General features: G+C 57.1%; 1 long non-coding RNA gene across 1 annotated transcript in view; it reads right to left on the reverse strand.

The window, feature by feature from the left end:
* LOC118353693 (uncharacterized) overlaps positions 1-4322 on the reverse strand; it is a 5041-nt gene extending 719 nt beyond the window's left edge. The window contains exons 1-3 of the long non-coding RNA XR_004813015.2: positions 4050-4322; positions 1331-3042; positions 1-1190 (exon numbers count right to left, since the gene is read on the reverse strand). The exon at positions 1-1190 is cut by the window's left edge and continues 719 nt beyond it. This is a non-coding gene — a long non-coding RNA (uncharacterized LOC118353693). The remainder of the gene's footprint in view (positions 1191-1330; positions 3043-4049) is intronic.
* Positions 4323-13600: the final 9278 nt, after the last annotated feature.

Genomic DNA, 13600 nt, shown 5'->3' on the forward strand with positions numbered 1-13600 from the left:
TTCCTTCTCGGAAGCAAGCAGTCACCGGGCAAAGCTGTGACCGTGGAGCCCGTGGCAGAGAAGTTCACCTGCGTGGGGATTGCCCAGTCTGAAGACAGGGATGCTGAGCGTGGGGCCTGCAGAGCCTCGGCGGCACAGCGCCCGCTGCAGTGTGTCCCGGATGCCCACGCAGCTATGTGGCAGCCATACACGTTGCAGCCGCGCCATCCGCCCTGACTAGATGGCAATGGGGCTGTGCTGAGGGACCCGAAGTTTCTGGATAGACTATGAGGCTGCCATTCCGCCTGTGTGTCTGAGCTCCTTCCTTCAGAGCCACAGTCCCCTGCACGGGGCATAGGGGTGCTCAGGACCCTCCTGCCCCGACCACAACCGCACCGATCTCCTGTCCCCAGACCGATGCCTCGATCCAACCACGGGGAGTCATGAGCGTGCCTGAAGAGCGAACTCTGGCTTCAAGGGCTGGTGTCTGCCCCTCCCCATAGCCTCACTGCTGAGCCCACGTACGCAGCACTGTCCTCGTCTGCCCCCGCTCTTTGTGCCCCAGTCACATCGGTCATATCTACCGCCAAAGTCTATCTCCCCGGGTCCCACACGGATTCCCCCATATGGCACAGCGCTGCCCCCAGCCCCAGGCCTGGGCCTCATTCCTCTGTAGAGCCCAGAGGAGGCTCCTGACACGTGGTCACCTCACGTCCAGCCCCAAGGAGAGGTTTCCAAGCACCAAGGAGACCGTGAGACTCATGCGCCTAAACTCCACGCAAAGCTTTCCCTCTACGTGAAGTGTCTTATGGGGGTGGGGGGGGCTGCTGCTGCTGAGAGGCCCAGACATCCTTGCTGAGGCTGTCGGCCCCGCACCTCCTGACAATGAGCCCTTGTGTGCGCCGGTCACACAGGACACCACAGTCATCGGATGACACAGCCTGATACCCCAACCTGCTCACCCAGAAGGGGGCCGGCTCCCTTGCTGCTTCATAGACCGGTTCCCCAGCCGATTCGCACACAGCGCGTGTGGGCACCTCCCTCCGTCCGTGAGCGGATGTTATGGGCCACACCACGTTCCCCAAGATACATACATTGAAGACCTCGGCCCGGGACCTCGGAATGGGACTGTCTTTGGAGAGGGAGTCTTTAGTCGGGTGGTCACGGTGAAATGAGAGGAGGGCGAGCCCTGATACCGTAGACTGGGGGTCCTTAGGAGAGGAGGACACAGCGAGAACACAGCGTCTACACACCCAGGAGGGAGGCCTCAGGGGGAACCAGCCCTGCCTGCCCCCACCCCCCCGATCCCGCACGTCCAACCTCACATGTCGCAACCCTGAGAAATGAATACCTGTTGCCTGAGCTGCCCAGTCTGGGGTATCTGTTGCGGGGGCATGAACATGCCGTGAAAACCAGGTGCCGGACCTGACAGAGCCGGCCGCCCTGTCGTCTAGAGCCGCGGCCCCAGGGCCCGCAGGGACAGGAACGGGAGAGAAGCAGGCCTCGGCTCCTTGCCTTCTGCCGCACCTGCTGGGTGGCATGAGCGCCCTCTCTGTAGCAGCTACTCTGTGTCCGGGCCCTCGCATGCGTGTCACAGCAGTCCGGGGGCTGGGACACTCCTCACACACTTGGTGAACGCTCTAGCAACCCAGGCCCCGGGAGGACGTGGGTCACAAGCTGCTAAGCGGCAAAGCCAGTCCCAAGCACACCTCCACGCGGAGTCCCAACCCCCTCCGCCATCTGCTCGGGCCCTAGAGCAGGGGAGCCTTGCTCTCCCAAGGGCAGCAGCGCCGTCGGGCGGGGGTGCCGGGCCGCCCGGCCGTTCCACAGCGCGGGATCAGGAAAGCCTCCCGTGCGAGCCGCACCGACTTGTGTCCTTGCTGGGCGTGCCGCCGGGCCCCGGCCCCCACCATGCCGTCTCACACCGGCTGCCCTTCCACCCCGTGCTCTGCACCTGCCGAGCAGCTTCCTTCATTTCAAGGCCACTTCCCAGCTGCCCCAGCAGCAGGAGTGGATTCCGACTGTGTAGCCACCACCGGGGTCTGAGTGCAAGTGCACGCTCTGCCCTGAGGGACCACCATGCCCTCAGCCAGTCTCTGGGTGCCAGGCCCCCCAGCAGGAATCTCCCTGTGGGGGCCAGACCCAGGAGTGGCACCTGGGGGCTGTCGGCACCCCCTGGCCTCATGGGCCCCCTGAGTGGGAGCAGCGGCCGCTCTGCTGCATCACTTGGAGCTGCCGAGTGCCCCGTGGGAGGCACACTGCACAACACCGTGTCCCGTGGCCACCGTCCTGTACCCCTGGCCCTAGGCTGCCTGGGGAACACAGGGGGAGATCATTGGGTTTCTAGGTGGCACTCAAACCCAGGGGTGAGCATGTCTGCAGGTTACCGACACTCGTGACCCTTTTGGTTGTTACCTGTGCCGCTTCACCACCAACATGGTACCGACCTGTTCCGCTTCCAAGCACGTGTGATGACAGGGACTTGCTTGCTTGCATTTCTCAAACTGCACTGGCTGGTGTAAACATGGCCATTCTACCCACAGCTTCTTGGGAAGGCGGGGTGGGAAACACCACCAGCCTCGCCCCCAGTCACTGGGGTGTCTCGTTACCACTATGTTCACCTGAGCACACGCTCCACAGCAGCAAGTGTTACAAGCACCCTAAGTGTGCCCGGAAGGCTGACTGCTCATCTGGGGCGCAGACCAAGGGGCGCGCACCATGCAACCCACCGCGCCTGCGTCTCCAAAGCGCAGCACGGGCGCCACGGTAATGGTACTGGTTCCATTGTTCACAAACGCACTAAAGCTTATACTACGTGACTATGTCTTTTAAAAGCAATAGAAGAGATTTTAGGTGCCTCACGTTTACCGCACCCCGTCCACATTCGCACAACACGTTTTCACTCTCGCTGGTTCTCGGTGTGTGCGCCTGCGTTGGCACCTCCAGGCTGAACCACAGAACTTTGCTGTGACCACCCCCAGAGCATAGCTGGACGTGTGAGCCACCTTCTATAGGATTTCCAGAACAAGGAAACATCAGAGAGTCCATACACATCTGTAACTCCTATAACAGAGGGAACCAGAGACTGCATGAGACCCTGGTGAGCCCACTGCAGTACCCAGTGACCCTTGTGGCACCTCGGCGACCCCACCATGGCACCCCAGTGACCCTTGTGGCACCTCAACGACCCCACCATGGTGCCTGGTGACCCTTGTGGCACCTCGGCGACCCCACCGTGGTGTCTCAATGACCCTTGTGGCACCCCAGTGACCCTTGTGGCACCTCAGTGACCGCACTATGGCACCCCAGTGATCCTTGTGGCACCTCAGTGACTGCACTATGGCACCCCGGTGACCCTTGTGGCACCTTGGTGACCCCACCGTGGTGTCCCAGTGACTCATATGGTGAACCCCACCATGGTGCCGTGCCCTGGTGACCCTTGTGGCACCTTGGCGACCCCACTGAGGTGCCCCGATGACCCTTGTGGCAGGCACCTCGGCAACCCACTGAGATGCTCCAGTGACTCATGTGGCACCTTGGTGACCCCACCGTGGTGCCCCCCTGGTGACCCTTGTGGCACCTCAGCAACCCCACTGTGGTGCGCCAGTGACCCTTGTGGCACCTCGGTAATCCCACTGCAGTGCCCCAGTGACCTTTATGGCACCTCGGCGATCCCACTGAGGTGCCCCGGTGACCCTTATGGCACCTCGACGACCCCACTGTGGTGCCCCGATGACCCTTGTGGCACCCCAGGGACCTCACTGTTGTGCCCTGGCGACCCCACTGTGCCAGAGCTTCCCCACCAGACCCTGTTTTTCTTCCTTTTTCCTGCCCATGTCTCCACTGCACTTCCCAGGCTAACGTCACCTTGCGGTGTGGATGCCGCCTCTCTAGGTGTTACTAAGGGGACATAGCAGGATTGAGGAGGGTCTTAGGATGAGGGGTCGGCTCCTGTGTGATCACCCCAGCAGCCCCATCCCCTGCTGGCAGGAACCCTCCACCCAGAAGGAGGAAGGAGAGACCAGACGGACAGAGCCTGGGTCCCGGAGACCCACTGGCCCTAGACTCACATGACGAACACATGGCCTTCGACGGTCAGCCCTGCTGTGCCAGGGCGCTCCACTGCAGTAACACAGTTTCCCTAAAAACAAAGGTGCTTTGCAAACCCCTCCAGGACTGTGACAAAAAATACGACTTCCTAAGACTTTTCCCCAAGCCATAGCCCACGCGGAACGTGTCCTTGCAGACCATGGGTCAGGTAAATGGCTTGAAAGCAGGGGCCCCTCTGAGAGGATCGCCCGGAGTTCAGGGCCCGCCCACTTCTGCCTTCAGCGCTGAGGAGGAGTTTCCTTGACAACCGTGACAAGCCTGCTCGGTTCCCATGGCAACCAACTTTCTGAATCGCCAAGTCTTCCCTGTTTGCAGCGTTCCTAATGGAGTCTTGTGGAGCCGAAAGTGACAGTGTTGTCATCATGTGCCAGCAATCGATTGCTCTAAACCTGCAATTATTGGTTACATGAGGTTTTTAATCATGAAATTACACAAGAACCAGCTTTCCAAGGTGACTAATTCTGCTCTTGGCACCCACGGAAAGCATGGCGTAACTGTTCTCGTGGTGGATGAGCCCCCTTTCTGATGGAGCCAGGCCTGGGGTCCTCCCTCACAGATGCTTTGAGTGTCCCCAGACGCACATGCCCACAGTATAGCTGTCAGCACCAGTCCATAGAAGACCTTACGCATCCCCTAGGATGAAAGGGTTATCTTGTACCCAAATAGTGGGTTCAGTTGTGGACCCCAAGAGATATGTTCCCAGAACATGTGAAAGTGACCTTATTTGGAAAAGTATCTTTGCAGATACATTAAATGAGGAATTTTTAAAAAAGATTTTATTTATTCATGAGAGAGAGAGAGAGAGGCAGAGACACAGGCAGAGGGAGAAACAGGCTCCACGCAGGGGACCTGACGTGGGACTCGACCCTGGGTCTCCAAGATCACGCCCTGGGCCGAAGGTGGCGCCAAGCCGCTGAGCCACCCAGCTGCCCTAAATGAGGGACTTTGAGCTGGCACCACCTTGGATGAACACGGACCTAAATCCAATCACAGGTGCCCTTACAAGAGACACAGAGGAGGAGCCACGTGAAGACGAGGCAGAGAGGCAGGGCCGCAGCCACCAGCCCAGGGACTCCTGGAGCCCCAGAAGCTGGAAGAGACAGGAGGGACCCCTGCCCTCTGGAACCGCCTGCAGGGAGCACAGCCCTGCCCAACCTGGACCTCAGTGGTCCTGCCCTGCCTAGGTCTCAGGCTTCTGGTCTCCAGAACTGGAAAAGGATAGATTTCTGTAGTTGTAAGCCATCCAGTTTAGTTTGTTTTACAACCATGATCCAGGCTCTGATCCAGGATAAAGCTAATATAAACTGCTGACTTCGGGGTACTTTCGATGGATGATGTACAGGAACTTTTCCACCATATTATTACCTTTTTGAAAGTCTTGTCATTGAGTCAAAACAAACATTAATGAAAATTCTCAGCAAAAGTCTATGTTTATGCTTGATATGGAGACATTCCTTGCTTACTAATATGTCTGTGCCTTTGCTTTGGGATGAATTTGGTGGACTTGGGGCAATAACACCTGCTCTCCACTCAGGTTATGAAAAGGGCACATAAACACAAGCAGCAAAAGCAGAAATACACAAACGGGACTACAGACTTAAAAGCTTCTGCACAGGGAGGCCTGGGTGGCTCAGCGGTTGAGCATCTGCCTTCGGCTCAGGGCGTGATCCCGGAATCCTGGGATCGAGTCCCACATCAGGCTCCCTGCATGGAGCCTGCTTCTCTGTCTGTGTCTCTGCCTCTCTCTGTGTCTCTCATGAATAAATAAAATCTTAAAAAGATAAATAAAAGCTTCTGCACAAAGGAATCCATAGAGTGAAAAGGAGACATACAGGAGAAAATAATTGCAAATCCTATTTCTGATAAGAGGTTGATATTCACAATATACAAGGAACTCTTACAACTACAACAAAAACAAGTGGCCTCCTAATAGGCAGACCTGAAGAGGCATTCTCCAAGAAGACACGCAGATGGCCAACAGATCTATGAAAAGATGCTCAGCATCTCTAATTGTAAAGAAATTCACATCGGAAGCACAAATACCACTTCACACCCATCAGGACGGCCACTATCAAAAAACAGGAGACAACCAGGAAGAGTGGGTATGTGGAGAGATTGAAGCCCTTGGCTGTGCTGGTCGGAATGTAAAATGGTGCAGCCACTGTGGGAAACAGCATGCAGGGTCCTCCAAAAACTAAAAATGGAACTACCGTCTGACCCAGCGATCTTACCTCTGGGCACATATCCAAAACTGAAAGCAGGATCTCAGGAGCACCTTGCTGACTCAGTCCGTGGAGCACGCAGCTCTTGATCTCGGGGTTGTGACTTTGAACCCCACATTGGGCGCAGAGATGACTTAAAATAAAAATTTGGGGCACCTGGGTGGCTCAGTCAGTTACGGATTCGACTCTGGATTTGAGCCCAGGTCATGATCTCAGGGTTGTGAGGTGGAGCCCTGCATCGGGCTCCACCCTGGGCACGGGGTCTGCAGTAAGATTCTCCTTCTCCCTCTGCCCCTCCCCACCTCTCTCTCTAAAACAAACAAAACATTTTAAATCTTAAAATTAAAAAAAAGAAAGCAGGATCTCAAGACATATTTGAATGAATTGGGGCCCAATTCATGAAAATGCAAGTAGAATCGTGCGTGCCAAGGGCTGGGAAGACAGGATGGGGTCTGTTTAAGGGGCAGAGTTTCAGCGTTACAAGATGAGAAGGTTCTAGAGATCTGTTACACAAAACAGAAAATAGTTACTACTAAACTGTATGCTCGAAAACTGTAAAGAGGGTAAACATATTCTGTGTTTTACTACAATTAAAAATGGGGGTTTTGGGATTCCAGGGTGGCTCAGTGGTTTGGTTCCTGCCTTCGGCTCAGGGCGTGATCCTGGAGGTCCCGGGATCGAGTCCCACATCGGGCTCCCTGCATGGAGCCTGCTTCTCCCTCTGCCTGTGTCTCTGCTTCTCTCTCTGTGTCTCTCATGAATAAATAAATAAAACCTTAAAAAATAAAATAAAAGCTTTAATGAATTCGGTTGGATAGTCACAATAGTTGAAAGTACGGCATCCTCAGTGGGAGAGAGTCCACGTCCTCGGTGGGGAAGGACTCAGGTACTATTGGACTCGGCACTTCCCACAGCCACTCCAGGCTCCAGATCTATGGTTTATGGCCTGGGACACAGCAAGAAGGGGAAAGGGGAGAAGACAAAATGCAGGGCAGAAGGCCACGGAGACGGAGGCAGAGGCCGGAGCAGGGCATGTACGAGCCTAGGCCTGCCAGCACCCCCCAGGAGCTGGAGAGGCAGTGGGACCCTCGCCGCTGGAACGGCCAGGGGGAGCGCGGCCTTGCCACGTGCATCTCGACTTCAGGCCTGAACCCAGAGAGCCCGCGTTCCTGTTGTTCTAAGCCAGGGCTGTGGAAACTTGGCCCAGTGAGCTGCAGGCAACGCGCACCGACCCGGTTCCGTAGGCTCCAGGGAGCAGGGGGCTCAGGACAGGCAGGTGGGTTACAAGCGTCTTACAGCCAGCGGCGGCCGCCCGACGTCCCAGGGCAGCGTCTGCACCACACTGCTGAAGGCTCAAGTCTGGAGGCCCCTCTGTGCACAGGCGGCATCCCAGGCCTCCAGAGTCTTGACCCGGTGCATGCGGGGGCGGGGGTGCCGGGTCTGAAGCCTCACACACCATCTGCCGGGTGACCTTCAGGGTCACCGTTCACGGAGGGAACCAGGAGCCGGTAGATGCAGTGATGAAACCCCACTGGGGCATCTGCTGCGCCCTGAGCAGAACCCTGAAGCCGAAGGGAGGTGGTCAGAGCGGGGGAGGGCGGGGGCGTCCTCCTGTGAGGCCAGCAGGTCCCGTGCAGGGAGCGTCCCCCTCCCAGTGGAAAGCTGCCCTGCGAGGGGCCATCTGACTGCTAGCTCAGCCCAGCGGTGTCTGCCCCTGCCGGAGCCACCCACCCTCCTAGTCTTGCCACACAGGCCGTGGGCAGGAACCTGAAATGCCGGGATCGCTGGCAGTGGAACCAAAGCAGGAAGGACATGCAAGGCCTTGGTGGGGATACTTTTCTGGAAGTTTCTGATTTACCCAAGTCAGCCCTTCCCTTCCTCACCCACGGCCTTGTCCTGCTTCCTCACCTCTGCATGGGGGGAATTTCACACCGTGCGTGCAGCTCACTCATCCTCTCCCTTGGCAGGTTGCAACCCAGCAATTCAGAGGGAGGTTGCAGCAAAGGCCGCTCAGACCAGGTGACCTGCACAGCCACGGCCCCTTGTTCTCTCTGCCAGCCCAACCCTGGGGCTACTGACAGGACAGGTAGCATCACCCTACGTTGCTCCAATGCAGTGGAGCATCGCACCAAGTCTCCACTGTGTCCACAAGAATTCATGAGGGGGGCTGGGGGGTGTCTACGTGGGAGAGCTCACAGCATGTTTTGCTTTGAAGAGGGGGCATTTCTACAGACCTCTGCTCCAGGGACACCTGGGCCGCACTCCCAGAAAGGCTACCCGTGGCTGCGTCAGGCTCCCCTGATGGGCCAATTCTCACCCATCAGGAGCTCATAGTGAAGAAGATGGACCCTGCGGGAACCGGTGTGGGGGTCAGGAGGGGTCAGGGCTGACGTGGGGCTGCTACTCTGGTTTGTTTTCTAAGTCATTCAACCAGGTGGTGAGTCAGGGTGCTTCAAGATCGTTCTCACAAGATGTAAGGAATAGGAGAGGACAGGGTGGTGGGTGGAGACACATGCCAGGATGCCCTTGGGTGCAGCAGGCACAGCAGCTCACCAGCCGAGAGAGGCCCTGCCCGTGTGCAACAGAAGCCTTGTACACGCTGGTGGAGGGGGCCGGACAGCATAGCCCTCTGCACCAGGAAGAGGTGGGCTCATCCAGGAGCAGCGGTGGGCCTTGCTGGGGCCCAGTCCGGTCTTCTAGTATCTGAGCTGGGAGCTGGACCAGAGGTGGGTGACTGTGCCCCACAGAAGCTCCTGGTGATGGCAGATAGAGCCTGCTCAGGGTGACCCCAATAATAGGACTGTAAAAATGGATCCCATTGAAGGGAAGGAGTTTGTGAAATGGATCCCATTGAAGGGAAGTTTTCTGCAAACTGAAGCCTAAGAGTCAAATTTTGTGACAGGGGTGGTCAGGGGGCATGGGGGGCAATGCAGAGGAGCAAGTGGCTACTCCAGCCAGCCCACAGCCCCAAAACGCACCAAGGCTCCACTGTGTCCACAAGACTTCATGAGGGGGGCTAGGGGGTGTCTATGTGGGAGAGTTCACAAGCATGTTTTGCGGGAAAGGTGTGAACGAGTGGGGACTCGGGCCCTGACGGCTGCCACCTTTGCTGTGGAAACTTAAATCTGTCCTGAGAACGCAGAGAGGGAAGAGATTCCAGCCGCGGGGGCAGACTAGTTCTGGATAGTTCTGGATGGTCTTGAGGGGCACTGGAGACATCTAGACGGGAGCTCAGCCTTCCAAACACTGGAGATGCTCCCAACACAGCAAGGGGCATAGGGAGAGGGGAGGTGTGTGGAGTCCTCAGGACCAGCCCCCATCTCCAGGGACTTGTCCTCCTTGTCCTCCAGGAGGCTCACAAGAGTGGGAATAGGTTGCGAGCATGTGTCACGGTGCACCCTAGGGATGCAGGCCCGACCTCAAGGTTGCTGGAAGGGGTTGGTCAGCAGGAATCCGGGTGCTGATTCCTTATGCTCCCACCGAGAGTTCCCACTGGTCTCGCAGAGCATGCTGCTCCCCCAGCATGGAAGGGTGAAAACAGGGGCGCATTCCTCCAGGGAAGCCCCTTGGAGACTCCGTGCTGGGCGGCCGATGTTCACAGGGGCACGCTGCCTGGCACCCACCGAATCCCGGGCACCCGGAAGGCAGCAGGTGTTCCGCGTGGACCTCCCGGTGCCAAGAGTGCAGGCACGGGGAGCCCCTCCCTCGGTTAGGAGGAGTTTCAGGTAGGGGACGGCTCAGGGCTGTTAGCTTCCTGGGGTCAGCACCGTCATCACACCTGGACTGGGAGCTGGGAAACACCGGGGGAGCCGGCTGGGCCTGGGGGTGCCGGAGTGCGTCCTTGAGGCCGCTGCCCTGGGGGCGGGGCGCAGGGCCAGTGTCCAGCGGGAGTGGGGAGGTCAGGTCATGGCCTGGGGGCTCTGGAGGGTTAGGGTTAGGGTTAGGTCAGGGCCAGAGTGGATCCTGCTGAGCCTGGGTCAGAGCCCAGCAGGGACTGAGTGGGGAGGCGGGTTAGGGGCATGGCTGAGGAGCCACTAGAGAGGGGCTGAGTCTTTCCCGCTCCTTCCGCTGCCTGAGTGGTCTTGCACACGCTGCCCTTTTCGTTGGCACATCTTGCCCACACCGGTGCACACATACACACGCATCCGTGCTCAGATGCATGCATGCACATACGAGTGCACGGACAGACATGCACATACGCCCACAGGTGAGACACGTGTATACCCACACGGGTACAGAGTGTGGGCATCTGCACTGTGCACGTGCACACAGCTTGTCGTGCATACCCACACGTCGTACACACACGCATGCACTCATATGCACGTGGACACCTAGCCACACATGGACACACTGAGCGCAGCACACCCGCGCACATACACATAGAGACATCACACATTTCCAGACGTGTGCGTCTCACCCACACAACAGCTCATCTTTCCTGCTCCGTGATGGCCTTCTCAGGCCCTCCCATCGCACATCACGGCCGACCCACTGGCTTGCACTGCAGGTGGTCCTGGCCTGCTGGGAAGACGTGACCACATCGGCGCCTGCCGTGGCCCAGTTTGTCTCTCCAGCGTCGGCTGCACAATGAGCACTTGGGTTGTCAAGGGGCAGCTGTGCTGTGGGGCTCAGCTCCAAATCTCCTTTTCCAGGCGGACACAGAAATCTTCTCAGGTGACACGGGGCGTACTTTTGTGCGGCCAGTGAGAGAACATGGGACTCTGCTGGTATCTGGACAGACATCGGGAAGGTGTGAGGCTGAGCTGTGGATTTGGCCTCTTGATAAGTATCGAAGGGTTAGGGTCTCTGCTTCGAACCTTCTTCTTCCTTCTGCAGCCGGTGGGCACCATGTCCTCATGGCCCCCAGATGAACACACGGCGCGCCCACCTGGCTTCTCCGGCGGGGCAGGTCCAGGGCAGGTGTGAGAGCTGCACTGCTGCGTGTGGCCGCGCAGGACTCCCGTGTGTGCTAACCCTCCATCGCTTGCTGTCACGTGGGCTGTTCCCGGCTTTTGGCGGTTGTGCCGCTGCTGCCGTGAACAGCTGGATACAAGTTTCCACGTGCACGTATATTTTCCTTTGTGTTGGCCACGTACGTGGGAGCAGAATTGCTCCCGTCGTGGGCGGCTGCCTGCTGAACATCTTCAGAGGCCGCCAGACTGTTCTCCCAAGTGACGGGACCATCGCACATTCCCACCGGTGATGTTCGAAGGTTCCAGTCTCTCCCCTGGTTTACTGTCAGTGTTCTGACTGCAGCCTCTCGGTGGGAGTGGAGCGGCGTCTCGTGGTGGGTTATATTGGTGAGAACACTACCCTCCCTTTCACGCATCTCATGCAGAGGCCCGAGGGTGTGTCTGCACGCGTAGTTCACATCTGATGAAATGCACACATCTATACGCAGCTGTAATTGCACGACAAAGGGATAAAGGGAGATGAAACGTACACGTGTTTTAATAAAACAACATGTAATTTAATATGTCAGTGCTCGGCTTCAACCACACTCAAGCTGTAAGAGTAATCGGGTGCTTGCATTTGAATTTAAGAAACGAGATTCAATTGGAATCAACCTTTATATTTAATATTCCCGCATGAGGGCAAATAGGCATATCTGTATAAAATCTGAATCACCATGGTTACAGCAATCCTGGCGCATTTATGGGCAATTCAAACACTGAGCCACGTTACCACTGAAGATATGTTTCTCCAAAATGCTGAATAATTCTCAGTAAGACCTTGAGTAAAAATGAGAACCTTTCCTAGAATCACACTGTAGTTACATTCCTGCAAAAATAAGTGCACCGTAAAGCCATTCAGAACGCATTGTGTTATGAGTAGACAATGTCAGAGTGTTTGCTCAGACTTGCTTGCTGGGCCTCCCCAGGACAGCGAGCGGGACACGGCGCAGCGCGCCAGCCTGCAGGATGCCTGGCAGCTCAAGGCACCCCCGCGATACGGGCACACAACACCGGACTTCTGTGCCCACCAGCAATCTGCGATTCCATGTACACCTGTGAGGACGCAGCTGGGCCCGAAGGTCTGCAGCCTGCAGCTCTCGTGTCCTCTGTCCAACGTGCAGGAGAGGGCAGCGGTTGGGAGGGAATCTCTTTGCAGAGCCTCCGACTCATGGGCGCTCCTGAAACTAGCCTCCTGGGAGCTCATCTGCAGAGCAAACCCCTCATGCAGCCCCGTCTCCAACACACGTGAAATCCTCATGATCCCATAAATGCAAGATGTTGGGTTGTGGCCACCCTCCTGACTCTTTATAAACTAACTTATCTCTTTATTTTATTTTTTTTTAAATTTTCTATAATTTTTTTATTTATTCATGAGAGACACAGAGAGGGAGAGAGAGAGGCAGAGACACAGGCGGAGGGAGAAGCAGGCTCCATGCAGGGAGCCCGAAGTAGGACTCGATCCTGGGTCTCCAGGATCACACCCTGGACGGAAGGCAGGTGCTAAACCGCTGAGGCACCCGGGTTGCCCTAATTTATCTCTTTAAAGACCCCGTGTCCACATACAGGCACCTTCGGGGGCCCTGGGGTGAGGACTTGAACTCCTGGACGTTAGGTAGACACAATGCAGTCCGTGAGAAAAGGCTGCCCGCGTTTTGCAGCTGGAGATGTTTCTGTTGTAGGTGAAAGCAGGTGGCACTCATGGGGCATCATGAAATCTGCCGCCTACGGGCCCCGGGGCAGCGGGTCCTCCAACGACGCCAAGAATCCCTGTGTCCGGCAAGAGCGCAGGAGCGCAGGAGGGCAGCGCATCCCCGGTGTCTCCAAGAGGTCAGGAGTTCCGCGGCTGTGACCAGGAGCAGCGCTTCCCAGCTTTGCCCACCATCCTCTTCGGGTGCCTGGCAGGGAGGGGGGTCCCGAGAGTCAAGAGTCGACGGGCTGGGCTGTCAACAGTCCCACCCGGGGCTGCTGGTGCTGCCGGCCACCCTCCCCCGGAGCCTGCCAGGATTCCTTCCTGAACTGCCGATAGGCTGCTTTGCTCGAGCGGAGCTTCTGAGATTGACTCCTGCCCTAAGACCCCAGTCCAGGGCTGGCCGGGCCTCGCTTTGTCTTGCAAGTGTCCCTGCTTCTTCTGCTGAGACGTGTCTGTATTTTTCTGTTAATACGGTGCAGTCTGTGTGGTGGTCGGCTCTGTCCCTGCCCCTCCCCCGGGGAATTAATGTACGACCACGACAAAAGCCCTGATTTTTATATGTCTTCTTATTGACTTATTCCTAAAACAGAAAACCCCAAGTTTGAGCCACACGCTCGCAGGCACACACACGCAAGCATAGGCCC

The sequence above is a fragment of the Canis lupus genome, chromosome X (genome assembly GCF_003254725.2).
Source record: "Canis lupus dingo isolate Sandy chromosome X, ASM325472v2, whole genome shotgun sequence".
Classification (NCBI taxonomy): domain Eukaryota; kingdom Metazoa; phylum Chordata; class Mammalia; order Carnivora; family Canidae; genus Canis; species Canis lupus.